The sequence below is a fragment of the Oncorhynchus nerka genome, linkage group LG8 (genome assembly GCF_034236695.1).
Source record: "Oncorhynchus nerka isolate Pitt River linkage group LG8, Oner_Uvic_2.0, whole genome shotgun sequence".
NCBI lineage: Eukaryota > Metazoa > Chordata > Actinopteri > Salmoniformes > Salmonidae > Oncorhynchus > Oncorhynchus nerka.
In genome coordinates, this window is record NC_088403.1 from 44389242 (window position 1) to 44409810 (window position 20569).

Consider the following 20569-nt stretch of genomic DNA (forward strand, 5'->3'; position numbering starts at 1 on the left):
CACTGAGTTGGCACCACTCTTTAGTTCCTGAGTGATGACATGGTTAAATGCACACCACCACACTAACCAGGTCTGCATGGGATTGGTTATACAAGCTAAGGTTCTCACAGAGAAGCAACATCAATGTAGGGTAGTCACTTTCTTGTGAGAGCTTGTGGTTTGATATCAGAATGTGGAGAGGCTTGTTTCATGTTGCACCCACCATAGATAGATATAGATAGATAGTCATAGAAAGTAAACTATCTATGTGCTGCCATCCTGTTAGAAGGTAACAGATTATTTTATTACAATGGTTAAATTGGATTTTCATTGTGTTCAATGGTGTTATTTGCCCCCTAGTGGCGCTTTCTGGTACTTAGAAAGACAACGCAAACGGGAAGTTCAGAATTTGTTCTGCACGCATAGAAGCAGCTACAAACAACGCTACGGTGCAGGTCTTTCAATGTAGTTATTTCTTGTCACGCTTCAGCCTTGGAAAAATATTTGTTTGTAAGTTCGATTCAAGCATTTAGCTAATGATGATAATCTTGTTATTGATAGAGTTTCTTACATATCAATGTTGGTTGCATTTACTCACAAATTGCAATGCTGTATTACTTTGCTCATGCGTCATGCAAACGAATTGTAAAATATACAATACTGTAGTTTTGTTACTGTTTTTAGTGTAATATGCTTTGTTATTCTACATAGATGGTTATACATTATTAGAGTAATGAAAGGAGCAATTACCATATGGTTAACAATTAGCTATATGGTTTGGCATCATGCCAGATGCATGGTACCTTAGCGCGTGCTTTGTATTTATGCAACTTCAAATGTTTAATGTACAGCTACAGTATGTCGGTGTGAATTGAACACTAAAGTATATTCTTTTCTGTATTTTGCAGTTTCACAACCTAAACGTTTGCAATATATTCATTCAAGAAAAGTCACGCCTTGGGAGTTTTATTGAAGACTTAGTTGTTAGCTATCTGTCTAGTTTTGCATGGGAACGCAATTCAAGGGCAGAATAATCTATCTATGTAAAAAAAAAAAAGAAGCTGACAGCTGCCTACCGTGAACCTGAAGAGTGACAGCCTTAGTGGGAATCTGATTGTCTGTTTCAGCAGTAACAAGAAATTCCCCTGAGTCTTGCAGAGTCAGTTTCCTAATTGTTAAACTGAAGTTAATGACATTCATCTCTAGTCTCCCCTCGAACTGGGATCCTCCTGAATATACAACTTCTGAGTTGAATTCTGCAATATCCTTTCCTCTGTACTTCCACTGCATTATGGTGACATTTTGCCCCTCTAAGCCTGCAGGGATCTCCACGGAGTCCCCTACTGTCTTGTGGAACGACAGGTATGAAGAAACAACCACACCTGAAACACAAACATGTACATTAGCATTCTGACACCAATCAAGGGTTACTCTTTACATTGCAGTGCACTTACTTACATGAATAATTACACAGTAGTACGGTGTAGCAAGTATATTATACTGAATGTGGCATATATCTTTAAATATTTACATATCTGATTGTGTGGGTCCTATTTTACTTCATTAAAGTCCACCCCCTCCCCAACATTCAGCAGAACAGGATGAGATGACAGGAAAAGAGAAGTGAGGGTGGATCTGATAACACCTCCTCAGCTCACAAGTACAAATACCAATGTGTTTAATGTTTAATTAAACACAGTGTTTAGTGTTTAGTCTCCCATATCCTGCATGGGCGGCATTACAAAGACATGCCAGTCTGAAGTAATGAATTATAAACCCTTACAACAACAAAAAAAATCTCTGTCATGAATTAAGACAAATTAAGACAGTCAATGAAGTGTGGTATTTAGGGCATAACTGCACTTATCCTAGTCCGGCTGTAATAAAATCAAAAATTTAACACAATCCCGTATTGACTTAAATTTAATGAATGACAAGCATCTAGCACAGGGTCGTAATGTCTTTGCATTCAAGAAGCACTGCAACAACTGCTGACCCAGCCACACCATTGGCACTCATTCAAAACTGCTGAATCACTTCATCACGATATGTTCCTGAATATAGGTATTATGTAGGTGTTATCACACAGTAATAAAGCAAAAGATTCTGAATATCCAACCAATCACTGACGACCGGGCATGTACAGTCAACACCCACCATGTAAAGACCAACAACGAAGTTAAAGAAAGCTGACGGTTTTCCTTACTTCATCATGCAAGCAAGCTCATGCAATAGATCCTGTTTGGGGATGATTCTAACCTCTTGGTTTCACATTAGAATAAGGAGACCGTTGAAAAGACCCTAAGCAGCCAACTGACTAAAGTCAGTAAGTGGTTATCCATTTAGGCAAGACAGAATGTATCCTGTTTGGCAAGAAGGCACATTCAATACAAAGCATGAACAGGAGAAAGTTTTATTTTATTTTTACAAAACTTACCATAGTGGAAGTTGAAGAGTAGGAGAAGCAGTATTCCCTGTTTGGAGAAGCAGGAGAAGGGACCACCAGACATCTCTTTAAGGTGTTAACTGTTTCCTCTGGCTGTATGTACTTATCTATCACTGTCACTGATAGCTAGCAGTTGACTATCCAAAACACACAGAGAAGAAAGAGTAGAGTAGAGAAAGAGCAGAGACCTCCTTTTGACAAGGGCTTCCTGTATGTTAGCTGAAAAAGAAGTCACAGTCTATAGTTGCTCTCTGAAAATACCCCTTCACTCAGCTTGAGAGTTAGACGATGAGACGTGGGTGTGTTTGGGGTCTGTCACTGTGTTGATCAGTCTGATGGTGGTGGTTTTGGAGCATGTGTTTCCTAGCTGCTGCTGGTTGTGTGGTTAATGGTCGTGGTGTTTCACAGATACCGGTAGTTTTGTTACTTTATGAGCAGACGACTCAAAGTTGCAGAGAAAGAAAAATGAGGGAAAAATAGAGAGAGACAGAGAAAGAAGAGAAAGAAAAAGAGGGGTTAGAGAGAGCAAAAAATATAACCGTGTGTGCATTTTCATCTTGGCTTCATATACCTGCAGACGTGTTTGCATGACTTCTTCTGCATGCTCATAGGTCAATGTGGCTGAGGGACATGAAACACATGTCAACTTTTTCAGAAGGTAGTAGGTCCCAGGTTACTGACAAAGGCCCCCCTTCTACGTTTCAGGCAACATCTTGTGGTGATGTCACTTTCTGTGACTTGTGGTCTCCGTGTCGACCTGTTTCTGTTTCTCAGGAGCAGTGACAATGACCTGGCTGCCGGCTGTCTGTCTGATCACATAAACATTAACACATAGACACAGAAACCCTCTAACTGGAACAGTGACCTTCCAGACCATGCAGGGACACTGGAAATAGCAGTAAGAGTCACACACCACTAATGTCATTAATCGTCATGATCTGTCTGTAGGATGAGGAGGCAATATGGGAGAACTGGTAGTCATGCATACATAGGTCACTAGTTGGAATTCAACACAGCAATGAAAATATTCAATATTGCTTCCATTTAAATACCACACCCTGGCTAATGAGTCTTACATTTGCTTACTTGGAAGACCACTTTGTCGTCATAGACGTACATGTCCACATTTCTATATTAAAAAGGAAGTGATACACAGTACCAGAACTAACCAGGTCCTCAGAACTCATATTTGATGAGTAAAATACACTGCTACAATTTGTATTAATTTATGTAACAGTAGAAAATTACTTTTCTTTTTCTTGTCCAACTTTCAGTGTTGAATCTGTACATCACATCACTTGGTCCAGCAGTAGCAGCACCAGCATCTGAAATATACAGGTAATACACTAATATCTCTACTTACTGTTAGTATGTCAGTAATATTAAACATATGAAGAACAACTGCAACAACAACTATATACTGTATTCATGCTAAACTTAACATAGTGTACAGTACCACTGTCATTATTGTCTGAGAGAATTATTGTTTTGTCAATGTTAGCTCCAGCTGTTGGTCAAAGGAGAGGAAGATTAATGGGTTGGTTTTCCCTCAGCTTGCCTAGGGAAAGTACGGTAACATGTTGTATGCAAAGTGGATGGTGAAAAGTCAGTGTGTGAAGTTACAGAGAGAGGAGAGAGACAGTGGTCTGGACTAAGAGACTAACCATGCTGCAGACGTGTATACCCAGCATCAGGAGTTCGGACCTGGGTAGATCCTTGGTCCTGTTGGGGGTCCAGGTTGGTCCTCTGGGGTTGAGGCGGCCTACAGGGAGAGACACTCATGAAACACAGAGATTATATTTTGCTGTATGAAAAGGACCGTAGTTTTAAAAAAATTTAAAAGACAGGTGTACTCACGAGAATATCCTGTTGCAACAAGAACATGTAAAGAAAAATGCATACTATTAAATCAGGTCATTAATGTTTTGAACTTTTGTAATTAGACATTTTTTCTCCTAAACATGAACTAAAACGTTGAATGAGAAATGATAAAGGTCTCACATTTGGCATTTTTATATCGACACAGCAGTACCAGGAGTACGACCAGTAGAACATCAGAAACAACCAGGACCACAACCACTCCTACTAGGACTGATGTAGAGGGTCCAGGAGTTATGCCTGGAGAGAGAACAGCAAATCACCGTCAGACTCTGAGGTAGTTGTAGAAAATAAATAAAGTATAAAGTAGTGGACAAAGTGAAACAATTCTGTAGATACATTATATATTTGGCAACTGACTTGAGATCAGATGACCAGCCTGAGCTTGCAACTCCAAACCTACAGTGTGCTTTTAAAACACTACAAATCACTGATGACCACAGATTTGATAAAAAATATGTTATCATAATTATTTTCGCACCTCTCACGGTCACCCAGCTCTGGTGATTCTCCTTCATTAGAAAAATTCCCTGTCTTAGGTCAGTTAGGACCACCACTTTATTTCAAGAATGTGAAATGTCAGAATAATAGTTGAGAGAATGATTTATTTGAGCTTTTATTTCTTTCATCACATTCCCAGTGGGTCAGAAGTTTACATACACTCAATTAGTATTTGGGAGCATTGCCTTTAAATTGTGTAACTTGGGTCAAACGTTTCGGGTAGCCTTCCACAAGCTTCACACAATAAGTTAGGTGAATTTTGGCCCATTCCTCCTGACAGAGCTGGTGTAACTGAGTCAGGTTTGTAGGCCTCCTTGCTCGCACACACTTTTTCAGTTCTGCCCACACATTTTCTATAGGATTGGGCTTTGTGTTGGCTTTGTGTTGGCCACTCCAATAACTTGCCTTTGTTGTCCTTAAGCCATTTTGCCACAACTTTGGAAGCATGCTTGGGGTCATTGTCCATTTGGAAGACCCATTTACATTTAAGTCATTTAGCAGACGCTCTTATCCAGAGCGACTTACAAATTGGTGCATTCACCAATTTATGACTAAGCTTTAACATCCTGACTGATGTCTTGAGATGTTGCTTCAATATATCCACCTAATTTTCCTTCCTCACGATCTCATCTAGTTTGTGAAGTGTACCAGTCCCCCCAACATGATGCTGCCACCCCCGTGATTCACTGTTGGGATGGTGTTCTTCGGCTTGCAAGCCTCCCACTTTTTCCTCCAAACATAAAGATGGTCATTGTGGCCAAACAGTTCTATTTTTGTTTCATCAGACTAGAGAACATTTCTCCAAAAATTACGTTCTTTGTCCCCATGTGCAGTAGCAAACCATAGTCTGGCTTTTTTATGGTGGTTTTGGAGTAGTCGCATCTTCCCATCTTCCTGATTCTGTACTCAGGCTCTGCTTTGGAGTAGACTGACTTCCCACTGTTATGCAAAGCATACTCAATGTCTTCTCCTCCCTGTATGTCACATTTGAGAGTGACAGTCTCTCCACTGAATATCTGGGGCCAGTTGTGTGTGTGTGTGTGTGTGTGTGTGTGTGTGTGTGTGTGTGTGTGTGTGTGTGTGTGTGTGTGTGGAGGGTCAGAACAGCCACAGGTCTCTCTGCACAGACACTAACTAACAACTAACTGAATAAACAATTGCACAACTTTATCATACACCTTAGAATGTAAAATAATGTTGATCAGCATTCATCACAACATGACCATGGCACTCTGAACTGTCTGACTTACCAAGATCTAGTCATCAGAATACTAACATACACAGTGATGTCTTTGTACACACACACACACGCACACACACACACACACACAATTACTCACCAATCACAGTGATAGGATCACTGATATGGATCTGGACTGGATCTCTCCCTGACACCAGTAGAGACCCTGGTCAGACTCAGCAGCTCTACTGATGGTGAAGGTGGCTCCTGTTGTAGTGTGGTCATCCTGTCTGGGTTGGCGCCCCCCCTTGGGTTGTGCCATGGCGGAGATCTTTGTGGGCTATACTCAGCCTTGTCTCAGGATGGTAAGTTGGTGGTTGAAGATATCCCTCTAGTGGTGTGGGGGCTGTGCTTTGGCAAAGTGGGTGGGGTTATATCCTTCCTGTTTGGCCCTGTCCGGGGGTGTCCTCGGATGGGGCCACAGTGTCTCCTGACCCCTCCTGTCTCAGCCTCCAGTATTTATGCTGCAGTAGTTTATGTGTCGGGGGGCTAGGGTCAGTTTGTTATATCTGGAGTACTTCTGCTGTCTTATTCGGTGTCCTGTGTGAATCGAAGTGTGCGTTCTCTAATTCTCTCCTCTCTTTCTTTCTCTCTCTCGTAGGACCTGAGCCCTAGGACCATGCCCCAGGACTACCTGACATGATGACTCCTTGCTGTCCCCAGTCCACCTGGCCGTGCTGCTGCTCCAGTTTCAACTGTTCTGCCTTATTATTATTCGACCATGCTGGTCATTTATGAACATTTGAACATCTTGGCCATGTTCTGTTATAATCTCCACCTGGCACAGCCAGAAGAGGACTGGCCACCCCACATATGCTCTCTCTAATTCTCTCTTTCTTTCTCTCTCTCGGAGGACCTGAGCCCTAGGACCACGCCCCAGGACTACCTGACATGATGACTCATTGCTGTCCCCAGTCCACCTGACCGTGCTGCTGCTCCAGTTTCAACTGTTCTGCCTTATTATTATTTCGACCATGCTGGTCATTTATGAACATTTGAACATCTTGGCCATGTTCTGTTATAATCTCCACCTGGCACAGCCAGAAGAGGACTGGCCACCCCACATAGCCTGGTTCCTCTCTAGGTTTCTTCCTAGGTTTTGGCCTTTCTAGGGAGTTTTACCTACCTTCTTAGTGTTGCCTTTGTACCATGTGTAGCTCCAGCCACTGTCAGACCCCACTGAACACGTCAGAGTTACTGTCTCTCCAGTGTATGCAGGGTTTGGTGTTATGTTGAGTGTAGCTTTGGGCAGGGCTGTGAGAAAAGAGCATAATTTGAAGACCTAGATACCTGCTTAGCAATTTCCAGAGTAGATCGACACTCACTGAAGCCTTCCTTGGGCAGAGCTGTGGAAACACAGTTATATCTGTGCAGTCAGAGTGCAAATCTCTCCAACACATGATCTGACTTCTTTAACCAGGTAAGTCAGTTAAGATAAAAATTCTTATTTACAATGACCACCTGGGAACAGTGGGTTAACTGCCTTGTTCAGGGGCTGATCCTTACCTTGTCAGCTCAGGGATTCGATGCTTTAAGCACTAGGCTACCTTCCACCCCTAACTACCGGACAGTAATTATACATTTTTATATTCATACTGACGCACAGATCATGTGTATATGATTGACTCAATATAATGTGTCCATTTTGTTTGATAAAAAAAAACATAAAAGTAACTCACCTTTCACAGTGATAATGACAGGATCACTAATGATTGATGATATGGATCTGAACTGGATCTCTCCCTGACACCAGTAGAGACCCTGGTCAGACTCAGCAGCTCTACTGGTGGTGAAGGTGGCTCCTGTTGTAGTGTGTCTGCCAAACAAGGTCACTACTTTCTTAGTGTTGTCTTTGTACCATGTATAGCTCCAGCCACTGTCAGACCCCACTGAACACGTCAGAGTTACTGTCTCTCCATTGTATTCAGGGTTTGGATTCACGGTCAGTGTAGTTTCAGGAAGAGCTAAGAAAACAGAAAGCAAAATATGAAAACATCTGGATACATGCTTGGTAACTTAATAAATATACATATAGATAGATAGTACCAGTCAACAGTTTGGACACACCTTCTCATTCAAGGGTTTTTCTACCTTGTCCTATTTTCTCCATTGTAGAATAATAGTCAAGACAACCAAAGTTTGAAATAACACACATGGAATCATGTAGTAACCAAAAAAAGTGTTAAACAAATCTAAATATACTTTATATTTGAGATTCTTCAAAGTAGCCACCCTTTGTGTTGATTCCAGCTTTGCACTATTTTAATTTGATTAATTAAGTTAAACTTGGACAAATGAAATGTGTGTACCAATAAGTTAAAAGTTTGATCGTAGTACTATACAACATATTTCTTAAATTATTCCACACAATTTGAATTTATTAGTGGAGGAATCTGAACAGCAATGGTAGACAAGCATTTTTAAAACAACTAGATAGCCTCCTTAAAATGGGTACCAATGTCAAGTGGTTGTGGGCATAGAGGCACTGATGTGAATGAGAGATAAGATGACTTACCTGTCACTGTCAGTCTGACAGCATCACTCCACTTAGAATGCTTCTTCTGATCAATATGTGTACCCAGACACCTGTAGTCACCACTGTCTGAAATCTTAACCTCACTGATCTCAAATTCATGCTTCCTACTGAGAGAGTCTGCATCATCATTGCTCCATGTATATTCTCAGTCAGTGACTTCTCCCCTCTGTATGTTACATCTGAGAGTGACAGACTCTCCACTGAATATATATGAAGATTTGGGGTGTATGGTCAGAAAAGCCTTTGGCACTCCTAAACAAAATAAAAACAGCATGACACAATTACTTTAACACATGTTCTTTTGAGACACTCAAAACACAAAACATGTCTATCCAAAAGCAGCTTTAAAAAATCACAAAGAAATATGATGAAGTATTAAGAGATGAAATCTTGATCAAGTGTACAAATATCTTCAGTGTCCAGAATAGATGTGGGTACTCAGCACTACAACAAATATGAGCTTGAAGTAAATAACAACATGCCATATTCATGTTACTGATTACCAAATCGATCCTGTACTTTATTTTAAAGGTGCAATCTGCATTTTCTACATAGATTTCTGCACTATTAAATTAATTACAGAAATTCAAGTCTTATCCCATCATAACCCAAAATAAAAGGTTATTTTACGACAATTATTGTAAACAATGTAGATGAGCCGTATACCATAACATGGTATACCATAACATGGTGGCATGGTGAGTGTTTTGTGGTAGTATGAATTATGGACTGCAGCTTTAAAAGGCCACTGACTTCCCATGTTCTGCATACAGAGAGAGTACAGAGACCAAAAACACCAAAACACCACTCATTAATCTCTTAACACAGTTTACTATAACTGTAGCGAAGGAACCCTCAACCATTTACAATAATCACAACTTGATAATACAACACATCCAACAAATATTGCATTTTGTATTGATTGTCATTGACAGCCCATTTTGCAAGCACTGAGTTGGCGTCAATCTTTAGTTCCAGAGTGATGACCTGGTTAAATGCACACCGTATCAGGTTTCAGTTATGACCTAGATGCGGACAGTGTCGAAGAAAAAAAAGTTTATTTATAGTACAGGGGCAGGCAAACCACAGGTCAAAGGCAGGCAGAAGTCAATAAACCAGAGAGGGTGCAAAAGGTCCAGAACAGCAGGCAGTGTCAGGGAAGGCAGAAGGGTCAAATCCTGGGAGGACTAGAAAACAGGAGCAAGAAACAGACGTGCGCAGGGGAAACAGACGTACGCTGGTAGGTTTCACGAAACAAAACGAACTGGCAACAGACAAACAGAGAACACAGGTACAAATACACAGGGGATAATGGGAAAGATGGGTGACACCTGGAGGGGGGTGGAGACGAGCACAAAGACAGGTGAAACAGATCAGGGTGTTACACACCACCACACTAACCAGGTCTGCATGGCATTGGCTAAACAAGTTCAGGGTCTCACCGAGATGCGACATCAATGTAGGGTGGTCAGTCTCTCACTTCATATTTCCACCATATATGCGGAAATGCTGAAATGTCATTTTAGTGCCATTTACATTTACATTTTAGTGCCATTTTCTCAATAAGGGAAATAACACCAAAATCAAAGCTAAAGCATGAAACTGTCTTCATTTCCATGAATGTCTTATTCCCTTTTCCCTTAAATTCTTATTAACTGAGGTAATTAGTGTTGATAAACAAACACACTAACTCAGTACTTACATAGTAGCAAATGTCACTTGTCCCCGCAGACAAGTGACTTCCTCGACAACTACAGTCCTTCTGACAGACCCTTCTACTTCCTATATGATGACAGTCTGCCTGTTCACAGAAAAACAGAGAGAGAAAGATTCAAGAGATATGTAAAAAAAAAAATACTGTGAGAAAAAATAGTAGCAGTTGATAGTGTGTTTATATACCGACCAACTTGTCCTTATGGTTGGCTACATGGTCTCACACTGGTTCCTTCCTCATTATTGGAAGAATTGAGAAAAGAAACCTGAATTGATGAGATCAGAGCTTGTGGTTGGATAGAGTGTCCAGATGTTTGTTTCATGTTGCACCCACCATGCACAGACAGATAGATAGAGGTAAAGATAGATAGAAAATAGATAGTGTACTGTAGGCCTCCACTCAAACATTTTCTCAGTTGTCAGGTGGCAAGCCTAGCCAGCTAACTCTTCAGTCACCCCTTCAATTATGAGTTAAGTTAGATACTGTCTTCATATATATATATATATATATATATATATATATATGTTTCTTATTGTGTTGTTTATGGTTGTATTTCAATTCGTATGTTTATGTGTTGTGTATCAGGGCTATTGTTCATGTTCTGTATTGTGTGTGTGTGTGTGTGTGTACATCAGAGACAGAGCTTTCATTAGTTTCACATCATTACATGTTGAATACATATTTTTGGGCTACTATTTACATCTAAAAATATCTAAGTGGTTTGATGTATAGTGTAGAGTGTGTGACACTGTGCCAAGAAACAAGGTGGAGATCTGGGGTTTCTTATCGCCCCCTTCAGGACAGGCCTGTAACTACTCATCTTTCTGGTGGATCACAATACAGAATCTAATATAGTCAATGCTCACATAACAACAACAGAAACCCTCAGTCTACTGGGTCTACTGGGTATGTTGCATTTTAACACATGTATATATATATATATATATTTTTAAAGATCAATAATATTTGTCCAGCCTTTGCTGCTATGCTTGCAGATGTGCACATATGCTCTCTACCTCTCTTCCCACTCTCTCTCTACCTCTCTCTACCCCTTCTCTCTCTCTACCTCTCTCTACCCCTTCTCTCTCTCTACCTCTCTCTACCCCTTCTCTCTCTCTACCTCTCTATGTATCTGTACTTCTCTCATTTCGTTGGTCAGTGTACAGTTTCAGATTTAAAATCTACTTTTAGATTCACTGAACGGATGCTGGAGAGAATGCTTTTTTAAATAGAGTCAAATCAATATGAACCTTCTATTGAAAATGTTTACTGGAAATGTTAGGAGTTCTCCAAGGTTAAGTGTATAATTTGTCAGCCCTATACCCCAGCGAGCAGGTTGGCTACAGTACTATTAATAAGAAACTCACATTATATTAGACAGGAAGCCTTGAGTTGGAGGCCAGGGTCCACCCCCCTGTACGGCTATCGGGGAAACACGCCCTGCAGTCGGTCAAGGCTCTGAATATAATACATCTCTGATACTGACCCTCACAGCACCGCTCGGCAGCTAAAATAACACTGTCCTCGCCTGGTCCGACCTCGATTGGCCTCAGCCCTGTATTTCTATCATACCTGAAACACTGGCGGTAACGCAGTTTCTCTGCATTCATGCCAATAATAGTCAATCCACCCTCAACACTAACTCACTAGAGATTGTTTCATTATGAAGTGTACTATCTATAGCTGTATACTGTTTGTTTTTTTTTGCTGCGATTTAGGTGCTATTTATAAACCTTTTATGAAAGTGACACATCAGATAGCCTAACAATGAAGAAAAAAAAGTAGTTAGCTTGAGGATAAATTCAGACGGTATTGTTGAGCGGGTTTTGCTCAGTGGGTTTTGTCAGGCTAATACCCTACACAAATGTGCTGTAATATTCAAGGTAAATTCATTTAGGCCTAAATCAAACGAAATCCAACTTGAGAGACTCACCTGGTCTCCTGAAGTCCTCCTATTTTGTGTGCAAATGTTTTCACCACGGCCTGTAGGTCCATACTATTACTGAGTTGCCAACTCAGACAGTCTTTCCTGAGACATTGTGCTTTACATGTCCATTGCGCTTCACACAAGTTAAACACATTTTGAGGCATGCCAAGATATTCCAGAGATTGGGGACTGTCTACTTTGCAACCACACAACTCAAACACCGGTTTCACCAGTATGAACGAAAATTGCTAACCACTTTTTTTTCTTTTTTTTTCTGTTCAAGCCCTCAAGAACTTTTGTCTGCTAAATACCATCATCTGTTTGCATCTGCCAATTTATTGACTGTCCAGTATCCAGAAGACCTGTCCCCAGAGCTTCCTATACAGTTAATCTCTTTCCGTAATGTGTTGGGTCCGGCAATTAAGGAGAATTGAATATGAACTGCCGTATTTGAAGCCCTCCTACCTTCTACCCAGTTTCCCTGATGTTGCTATGGAAATTAAGCTGTTTTTACCATCCCTGTAACTGTCACATCTGCAAAGAGATTGTTTTCTAAACTAAAACTCAAAAAGAACTACATGCGCTTTTGAGCACCTCCGTAAGCTCCAGTCATTGCACTGGCACCATCGTAGCCTTGACCGTGGCATTTGTTCGTTGTCCCCCTTATACTTTCAAATCAGTAAAAAAAAAATTAAGACCTGTGGCACTTTTTCAGTCAAATTCCTGAAGCCCAAGAAACAAACACGTAGCTTCCTAGTAGATATGGACATTTAAATAGGTTTATGAATTAATTACTTTTTGGAGGGTTACACTCAATGATTTATTATGTTTCAAAAAAAAAGTTTTTTTGACATCAATGACAGGCGCTACGGCCCCCAGAGGTCGAGGGCTGCGGGGGTGTCCGGTAAACCAGTGACCTGGAATGTGATCGTGTTGCAAGGCCAAACAAACTGACTGCTGTTACCGGATGCACTGAAAGGGAAATTGAGGTGGCTACTGTTCTAGTCCTATCACGAGTCCTCGTGGACCCTCTCACCTGTGTGTGTGTGTGTGTGTGTGTGTGTGAACATTTCATGAGACATTTATTTTATAGTCCTCCAATTATTGCCCTCTTTCGTTTCGTCCTTCCCATATAAACACGATTCTCTTGTTCTTTTCATTTTTATTCCACTATACCTCCCGAAGGGGACACCGCTTTTTGCCTGATAAATGTTGACCCTGTTCCTCCACCCATCCATTCATCCCTCCGTCCCTCTTGACTGCACTAGAGATGAAAACTCTTCTGGAGGAATAGTCAAACCCTCAAGGACTTTCTGTCTTTTTGTTTTTATTGCTCAATAAATCATCTAGTATTTATTATTGACTGCGATTTCAGGCCTGGCTTAGCAATTGGAGAGTGATGCACACAGATCTGTGTCTGTATACTCAGGGCTTGGTCAGAGCATCACTGTGGCACGCTATAGTGTGTAGTCCCTGGTTCTTATCAGGCAGCTCAGATGAAAGACTGCATCCCAAATGTCACTCTATTCCCTATATATGGTCAAAAGTAGTGCACTATATAGCGGTGACAGTAGACCGATGCTAACAGGAATGGAGAACGGCCACCTCCAACTGTCTACTGCTTGAGTACCTGTACCTGTGTGTAGGTGTCTGATATACATGTACAGAGGTATTATTCTGAAGGAGTAGGAAGTTAGGAACGTGCGTGTGCGCCGTGCAGTGTGTGGGTGCCCTTGAAACAGTCAAACTCGTCTTCCAGTTTTTCGTTTTTCTCCCCCCACTGTTACATTCCCTGCACATGGTGATTAGTTAAATTCATCAAGCATTATTGTGGTTTGATGTTGGGAATGTAGTGACGTTCTCTACTTGTTATGCACCAGAAGAGAGGGAAGAGTAGCTCACGGGAGGGCGGAGGTTTTTTGTTGAGAGGGGGATTCAAGGTGAATGTGTCAAGGTCTAATTGCTATCAGACAAGCAGCATGCCTCCCGTTCTCCCTCCATGAGATATTCACTTATGCAGCACAGCAGACAGACAGGCAGGCTGACAGACAGACTGGCTGACAGACTTCTCAAAACTGCAACTCAGACAAGAGAGGGAGACGGGCAGAGAGAAAGAGGCCGAAAGGGAGAGGAGGATAGACAGGTCCAGAGATGGCGAAAGTGTGGGCGGGAAGGAGGGGGAGAGAGAGAGAGTTGTAAATGCTTAATCTCCTCATATTTAATCTGAAGTGTTTCTTATTCATTACAAACTGCTCTGTTTCTCTGAGCATTAGTGTGTCTCACTACAGGCCCGTTCCTGTAGGTTCATGCTCTACAACATCCGCAGAGTACGACCCTGCCTCACACAGGAAGCGGCGCAGGTCCTAATCCAGGCACTTGTCATCTCCCGTCTGGATTACTGCAACTCGCTCTTGGCTGGGCTCCCTGCCTGTGCCATTAAACCCCTACAACTCATCCAGAACGCCGCAGCCCGTCTGGTGTTCAACCTTCCCAAGTTCTCTCACGTCACCCCGCTCCTCCGCTCTCTCCACTGGCTTCCAGTTGAAGCTCGCATCCGCTACAAGACCATGGTGCTTGCCTACGGAGCTGTGAGGGGAACGGCACCTCAGTACCTCCAGGCTCTGATCAGGCCCTACACCCAAACAAGGGCACTGCGTTCATCCACCTCTGGCCTGCTCGCCTCCCTACCACTGAGGAAGTCCAGTTCCCGCTCAGCCCAGTCAAAACTGTTCGCTGCTCTGGCCCCCCAATGGTGGAACAAACTCCCTCACGACGCCAGGACAGCGGAGTCAATCACCACCTTCCGGAGACACCTGAAACCCCACCTCTTTAAGGAATACCTAGAATAGGATAAAGTAATCCTTCTCACCCCCCTTAAAAGACTTAGATGCACTATTGTAAAGTGGCTGTTCCACTGGATGTCATAAGGTGAAAGCACCAATTTGTAAGTCGCTCTGGATAAGAGCGTCTGCTAAATGACTTAAATGTAATGTAAATGTAATATGCAAAGACCCTAATCATAAACTATTTAATAACTCCAAATAACAAAAACGTAGCTCGGTGGTTGAAACATTCAAACTAAAAACATTTTTTGCACTACATGGATCACCCGTGCAGTTAAATGCAGCATTGCTGCATGGTGCACTCAAAATGTCTTGTAGTTGAGTAGCCTAGGCTACTACTCAAATGTTTCTGTAACAGGCCTACATGTTTTCCTTTTCATGGTGTTTTGTTGCAGGTTTTTTGTTTTTTTGGTTATTCGTTGTCAAGCTTTAACCTTGGTTGAGCTAACGTGCGCTAATGTGATTAGCACAACGTTGTAAGCAACAACAACATTTCCCAGGACATAGACATGCTTTATATGGGCAGAAAGCTTAAATTCTTGTTAATCTAACGGCACTGTCCAATTTACAGTAGCTATTACAGTGAAAAAAGGCCGTACTATTGTTTGAGGAGAGTGCACAACAACAAAAAACGTTTATCTTGGCAACTGGTTTGATACATTCACCTCTGAAGGTAAATAATATACTTACATTCAGTAACCTTGGTCTGATTTATCATCCCGAGGGTCTGAAACTATGCGCTTACACTGCTGTGGGAGTTGGGATTTGCAAAAAATTCAGCACATTTCCAATTTAGAAATGTGTATAGTATGTGTATGTGAGAAATAGGACAAATAAGCACCCACCTGAAAACAAAAATAAAACATTTTAGGAAAAGCTCAGTGCCGTTATTCTCGCAAGGTAAGATATTGAAAGGTATTGAAAAAAGGGATGACATTAATTTTGAGAAGAAAAAGAAAATCGAACAATACAGATCTGTATTTGCAATATTTATTTTACACAGTCTTTTTGCTTATCTTTATACAGGGTGCCAATCAAATCAAAATGTATTAGTCACATGCGCCGAATACAACAGGTGTAGTGAAATGCTTACTTTAAGAGCCCCAAATCAACAACGAAGTTTAAAAAAATACAGATAAGAATAAGAAATAAAAGTAACAAGTAATTAAAGAGCAGCAATAAATTAACAATGGCGAGACTATATACAGGGGGGTACCGGTACAGACGCAATGTGCAGGGGCACCGGTTAGTCGAGGTAATATGTACATGTAGGTAGAGTTATTAAAGTGACTATGCATAGATAATAACAGAGAGTAGCAGCGGAGTAAAAGAGAGGGGGGAGGCAATGCAAATAGTCTGGGTAGCTATTTGGTTAGGTGTTCAGGAGTCTTAGGGCTTGGGGGTAGAAGCTGTTTAGAAGCCTCTTGAACCTAGACGTGGCGCTCCGGTACCGCTTGCCGTGCGGTAGCAGAGAGAACAATCTATGGCTAGGGTGGCTGCAGTCTTTGATCATTTTTAGGGCCTTCCTCTAACACCACCTGGTATAGAGGTCCTGGATGGCAGGAAGCTTGGTCCCAGTGATGTACTGGGCCGTTCGCACTACCCTCAGTAGTGCCTTCTGGTCAGAGGCCGAGCAGTTGCCATACCAGGCAGTGATGCAACCAGTCAGGATGCTCTCGATGGTGTAGCTGTAGAACATTTTGAGGATCTGAAGACCGATGCCAAATCTTTTCAGTCTCCTGAGGGGGAATAAGTTTTGTCATGCCCTCTTCACGACTGTCTTGGTGTGCTTGGACCATGTTAGTTTGTTGGTGTAGTGGACACCAAGGAACTCAACCTGCTCCACTGCTGCCCCGTCGATGAGAATGGGGGCGTGCTCAGTCCATCATCTCCTTTGTCTTGATCATATTGAGGGAGAGATTGTTGTCTTGGCACCACACGGCCAGGTCTCTGACCTCCTTTCTATAGGCTGTCTGATCATTGTCGGTGATCAGGCCTATCACTGTTTTGTCATTGGCAAACTTAATGATGGTGTTGGAGTCGTGCCTGGCCTTGCAGTCATGAGTGAAGAGGGAGTACAGGAGGGGACTGAACACGCACCCACGAGGGGCTCCTGTGTTGAGAATCAGCGTGGCGGATGTGTTGTTACCTACCCTTATCACCTGGGGGCGGCCCATCAGGAAGTCCAAGATCCATTTTGCAGAGGGAGGCGTTTAGTCCCAGGGTCCTTAGCTAAGTGATGAGCTTTGAGGGCACTATGGTGTTGAATGCTGAGCTGTAGTCAATGAATAGCATTCTCACATAGGTGTTCCTTTTGTCCAGGTGGGAAAGGGCAGTGTGGGCGGTATGCAAATTGGAGTAGGTCTAGTGTTTCTGGGATAATGGTGTTGATGTGAGCCAGCCTTTCAAAACACTTCATGGCTACAGATGTGAGTGCTACGGATCGGTAGTCATTTAGGCAGGTTATCTTTGTGTTCTTGGGCACAGGCACTATGGTGGTCTGCTTAAAACATGTTGATATTACAGACTCAGACAGGGAGAGATTGAAATTTGTCAGTGAAGACACTTTCCGATTGGTCCTGGTAATCGTTCTGGCCCTGCGGCCTTGTGAATGTTGACCTATTTAAAGGTCTTACTCACATCGGCTGCGGAGAGCTTTATCACACAGTCTTACGGAACAGCTGGTGCTTTCATTCATCTTTCAGTGTTATTGCCTGGAAGCGAGCATAGAAGTCGTTTAGCTCATCTGGTAGGCTCGTGTCACTGGGCAACTCTCGGCTGTGCTTCCCTTTGTAGTCTGTAATAGTTTGCAAGCCCTGCCACATCCGACGAGCATCAGAGCCGGTGTACTGTGATTCGATCTTAGTCCTTTATTGACGCTTTGCCTGTTTGATGGTTCGTCGGAGGGCATAGCGGGATTTCTTATAAGCTCCCTGGCTACTAGGAGCGCCGCCTCGGTGAGCGTTTTCTTGTTTGCTCATGGCAGAATACATCTCATTCAATGCGGTCTTAGTGCCAGCCTCTGACTGTGGTGGTATGTAAAACAGCTATGAAAAATACAGATGAAAACTCTAGGTAGATAATGCGGTCTATAGCTTACCATGAGATACTGCACCTCAGACGAGCAATAGCTCGAGATTTCCTTAGATATCGTACACCAGCTGTTATTTTCTTAAATACATAGTCCTCCGCCCCTTGTCTTACCAGACGCCGCTGTTCTATCCTGCCGGTGCTGTGTATAACCGCCCAGCTGTATGTTGATAGTGTCGTCGTTCAGCCACGACTCCGTGAAGCATAAGATATTACAGTTTTGAATGTCCCGTTGGTAGTTTAATCTTCCCGCATAGGTCATCTATTTTATTGTCCAAAGATTGCACCTTTGCTAGCAGCGGGGGTTTATTTGATCGCCTACGAATTCTCAGAAGGTAGCCCGCTCTCTGGCCCCTTTTTCTCTGCCTCCTCTTCAGGCAAATCACGGGGATCTGGACCTGTTCCCGAGAAAGCAGTATATCGTTTGAGTCAGCCTCGTCGGAATGGTTAAAGGAAAAAATGTATTCTGCCAGTCCGTGATGAGAAATCGCAGTCCTGATGCTCAGAAGTTATTTTCGGCCATAAGAGACAGTAGCGGCAACATTATGTACAAAATAAGTCAAACATAAATGACAAATAATCCAAATAAACAACAAAAAAAACACAATTGATTGGGGGCACGTAAAACGTCTGCCTTCTTCTCCGCCAATCATTTTGGACCTGACAGTTTATGAAAAAGTTTGGCCGGGGTAGGTGGTCATTGTAAAATAAGAATGTGTTCTTAACTGACTTGGCTAGTTAAATATAGGTTTTTAAAAAAGTTATATATATATATATATAATATGTATATATACAGTGGCAAGAAAAAGTATGTGATCCCTTTGGAATTACTGGGATTTCTGCCGAAAATGGTCATAAAATGTGATCTTCATCTAAGTCCCAGCAATAGACAAACACAGTCTGCTTAAACTAATAACACACAAACAATTATACGTTTTCATGTCTTTATTGAACACACTCTGTAAACATTCACAGTGCAGGGTGGAAACATTATGTGAACCCTTGGATTTAATAACTGGTTGACCCTCCTTTGGCAGCAATAAACTCAACCAAACGTTTACTATAGATGTAGATAAGACCTGCACAACGGTCAGAAGGAATTTTGGACCATTCATCTTTACAAAACTGTTTCAGTTCAGCAATATTCTCAGGATGTCTGGTGTGAACCTCTCTCGAGGTCATGCCACATCATTTTAAATCGGGTTGAGGTCAGGACTCGAGATGGCGTATTTTCTTCCTGTGAAGCCATACTTCTGCTAGCACATGATAGCAATAAGGAGAAGAGTGATTGGGAAACTAACTGCCAATAACGCAATAAGCTGAACCCCACCTAGCAGAGACATCTTTGTATTAGCAACTATGAATTATGAGCTTATATGGTATTAAAGTTAAGGGACATCACATCCTCAGTAGGGGATAAAAAGGGAGTGTGCTGAGTGTGTTACTTGCAAATTACTGTAAGTGTATACTCCGGGTTGCAATCCTTATTAAATAAACTAACCTCTGATCAAAGAAGTTTCCTGTGGTCTCTTGTTTAACATAGGGCAGAATTCCCCTACAACACTCTAGGATTCTTCTTAACCCAATTCAGCATTCTGCACTGTGCTCTTGCAGTCATCTTTGCAGGACGGCCACTCCTAGAGAGAGTAGCAACAGTGCTGAACTTTCGCCATTTATAGTCAATTCATCTTACCTTGGACTGATGAACATCACAGCTTTTAGAGATACATTTGTAACCCTTTCCAGCTTTACACAAGTCAACAATTCTTAATCGTATGTCTTCTGTTCTCTTTTGTTCGAGGTATGGTTCACATCAGGCAATTCTTCTTGTGAATAGCAAACTCACATTTTGTGAGTGTTCATAGGACAAGGCAGCCCTAACCAACATCTACAATCTTGTCTCATTGATTGGACACCAGGTTAGCTGACACCTGATTTCAATTAGCTTTTGGAAAAGCCATTAGCCTAGGGGTTCACATACTTTTTCCAACCTACACTGTGAATGTTTAAATTATGTATTCAATATAGAAAAGAAAAATACAATCATTTGCGTGTTATTAGTTTAAGCACACTGTGTTTGTCTATTGTTGTGACTAAGATGAAGATCAGATCACATTTTCTGACAAATGTATGCAGAAATCCAGGTGATTCCAAAGGGTCACATCCTTGTTTTTGCCACTTATATATAGATTCCTAAAGTCTCTCGGGCTCATGCTACAACCTGATTAAAAGCTGCAAAGACCAACGACTCCATTTCTCTGTAGTCGGTAAACAGTGTAACCAAACAATGTCATCATCAGTTACCACATTTATTGTGCGTATATGTGACCCGTTTCAGGAAACTAGGCATATGTCGCAAGTCACGACTTCACAGGACAGCTATTTGAGCTTTAAAAAAGAAATGTAATGCATTTT

The 20569-nt window shown here is 41.9% G+C and overlaps 2 long non-coding RNA genes across 4 annotated transcripts; one reads left to right on the top strand and one right to left on the bottom strand.

The window, feature by feature from the left end:
• Positions 1 to 215: 215 nt before the first annotated feature.
• LOC115133395 (uncharacterized) lies at positions 216 to 8861 on the top strand. Of its 3 annotated transcripts, none has more exons than XR_003864195.2 (6): positions 216 to 489; positions 888 to 1341; positions 3131 to 3323; positions 3700 to 3763; positions 4452 to 4580; positions 6646 to 8861. It is a non-coding gene; the product is annotated as an uncharacterized LOC115133395 (long non-coding RNA). The 3 variants fall into 3 exon arrangements; XR_010464558.1 differs by having other exon boundaries at positions 217 to 489; positions 3200 to 3323; positions 4452 to 4583; XR_003864197.2 differs by having other exon boundaries at positions 218 to 489; positions 3200 to 3323.
• LOC115133399 (uncharacterized) lies at positions 7919 to 12861 on the bottom strand. The gene is made up of 3 exons (XR_003864201.2): positions 12228 to 12861; positions 10283 to 10381; positions 7919 to 8008 (listed from the first exon to the last, which is right to left on the bottom strand). It is a non-coding gene; the product is annotated as an uncharacterized LOC115133399 (long non-coding RNA).
• Positions 12862 to 20569: the final 7708 nt, after the last annotated feature.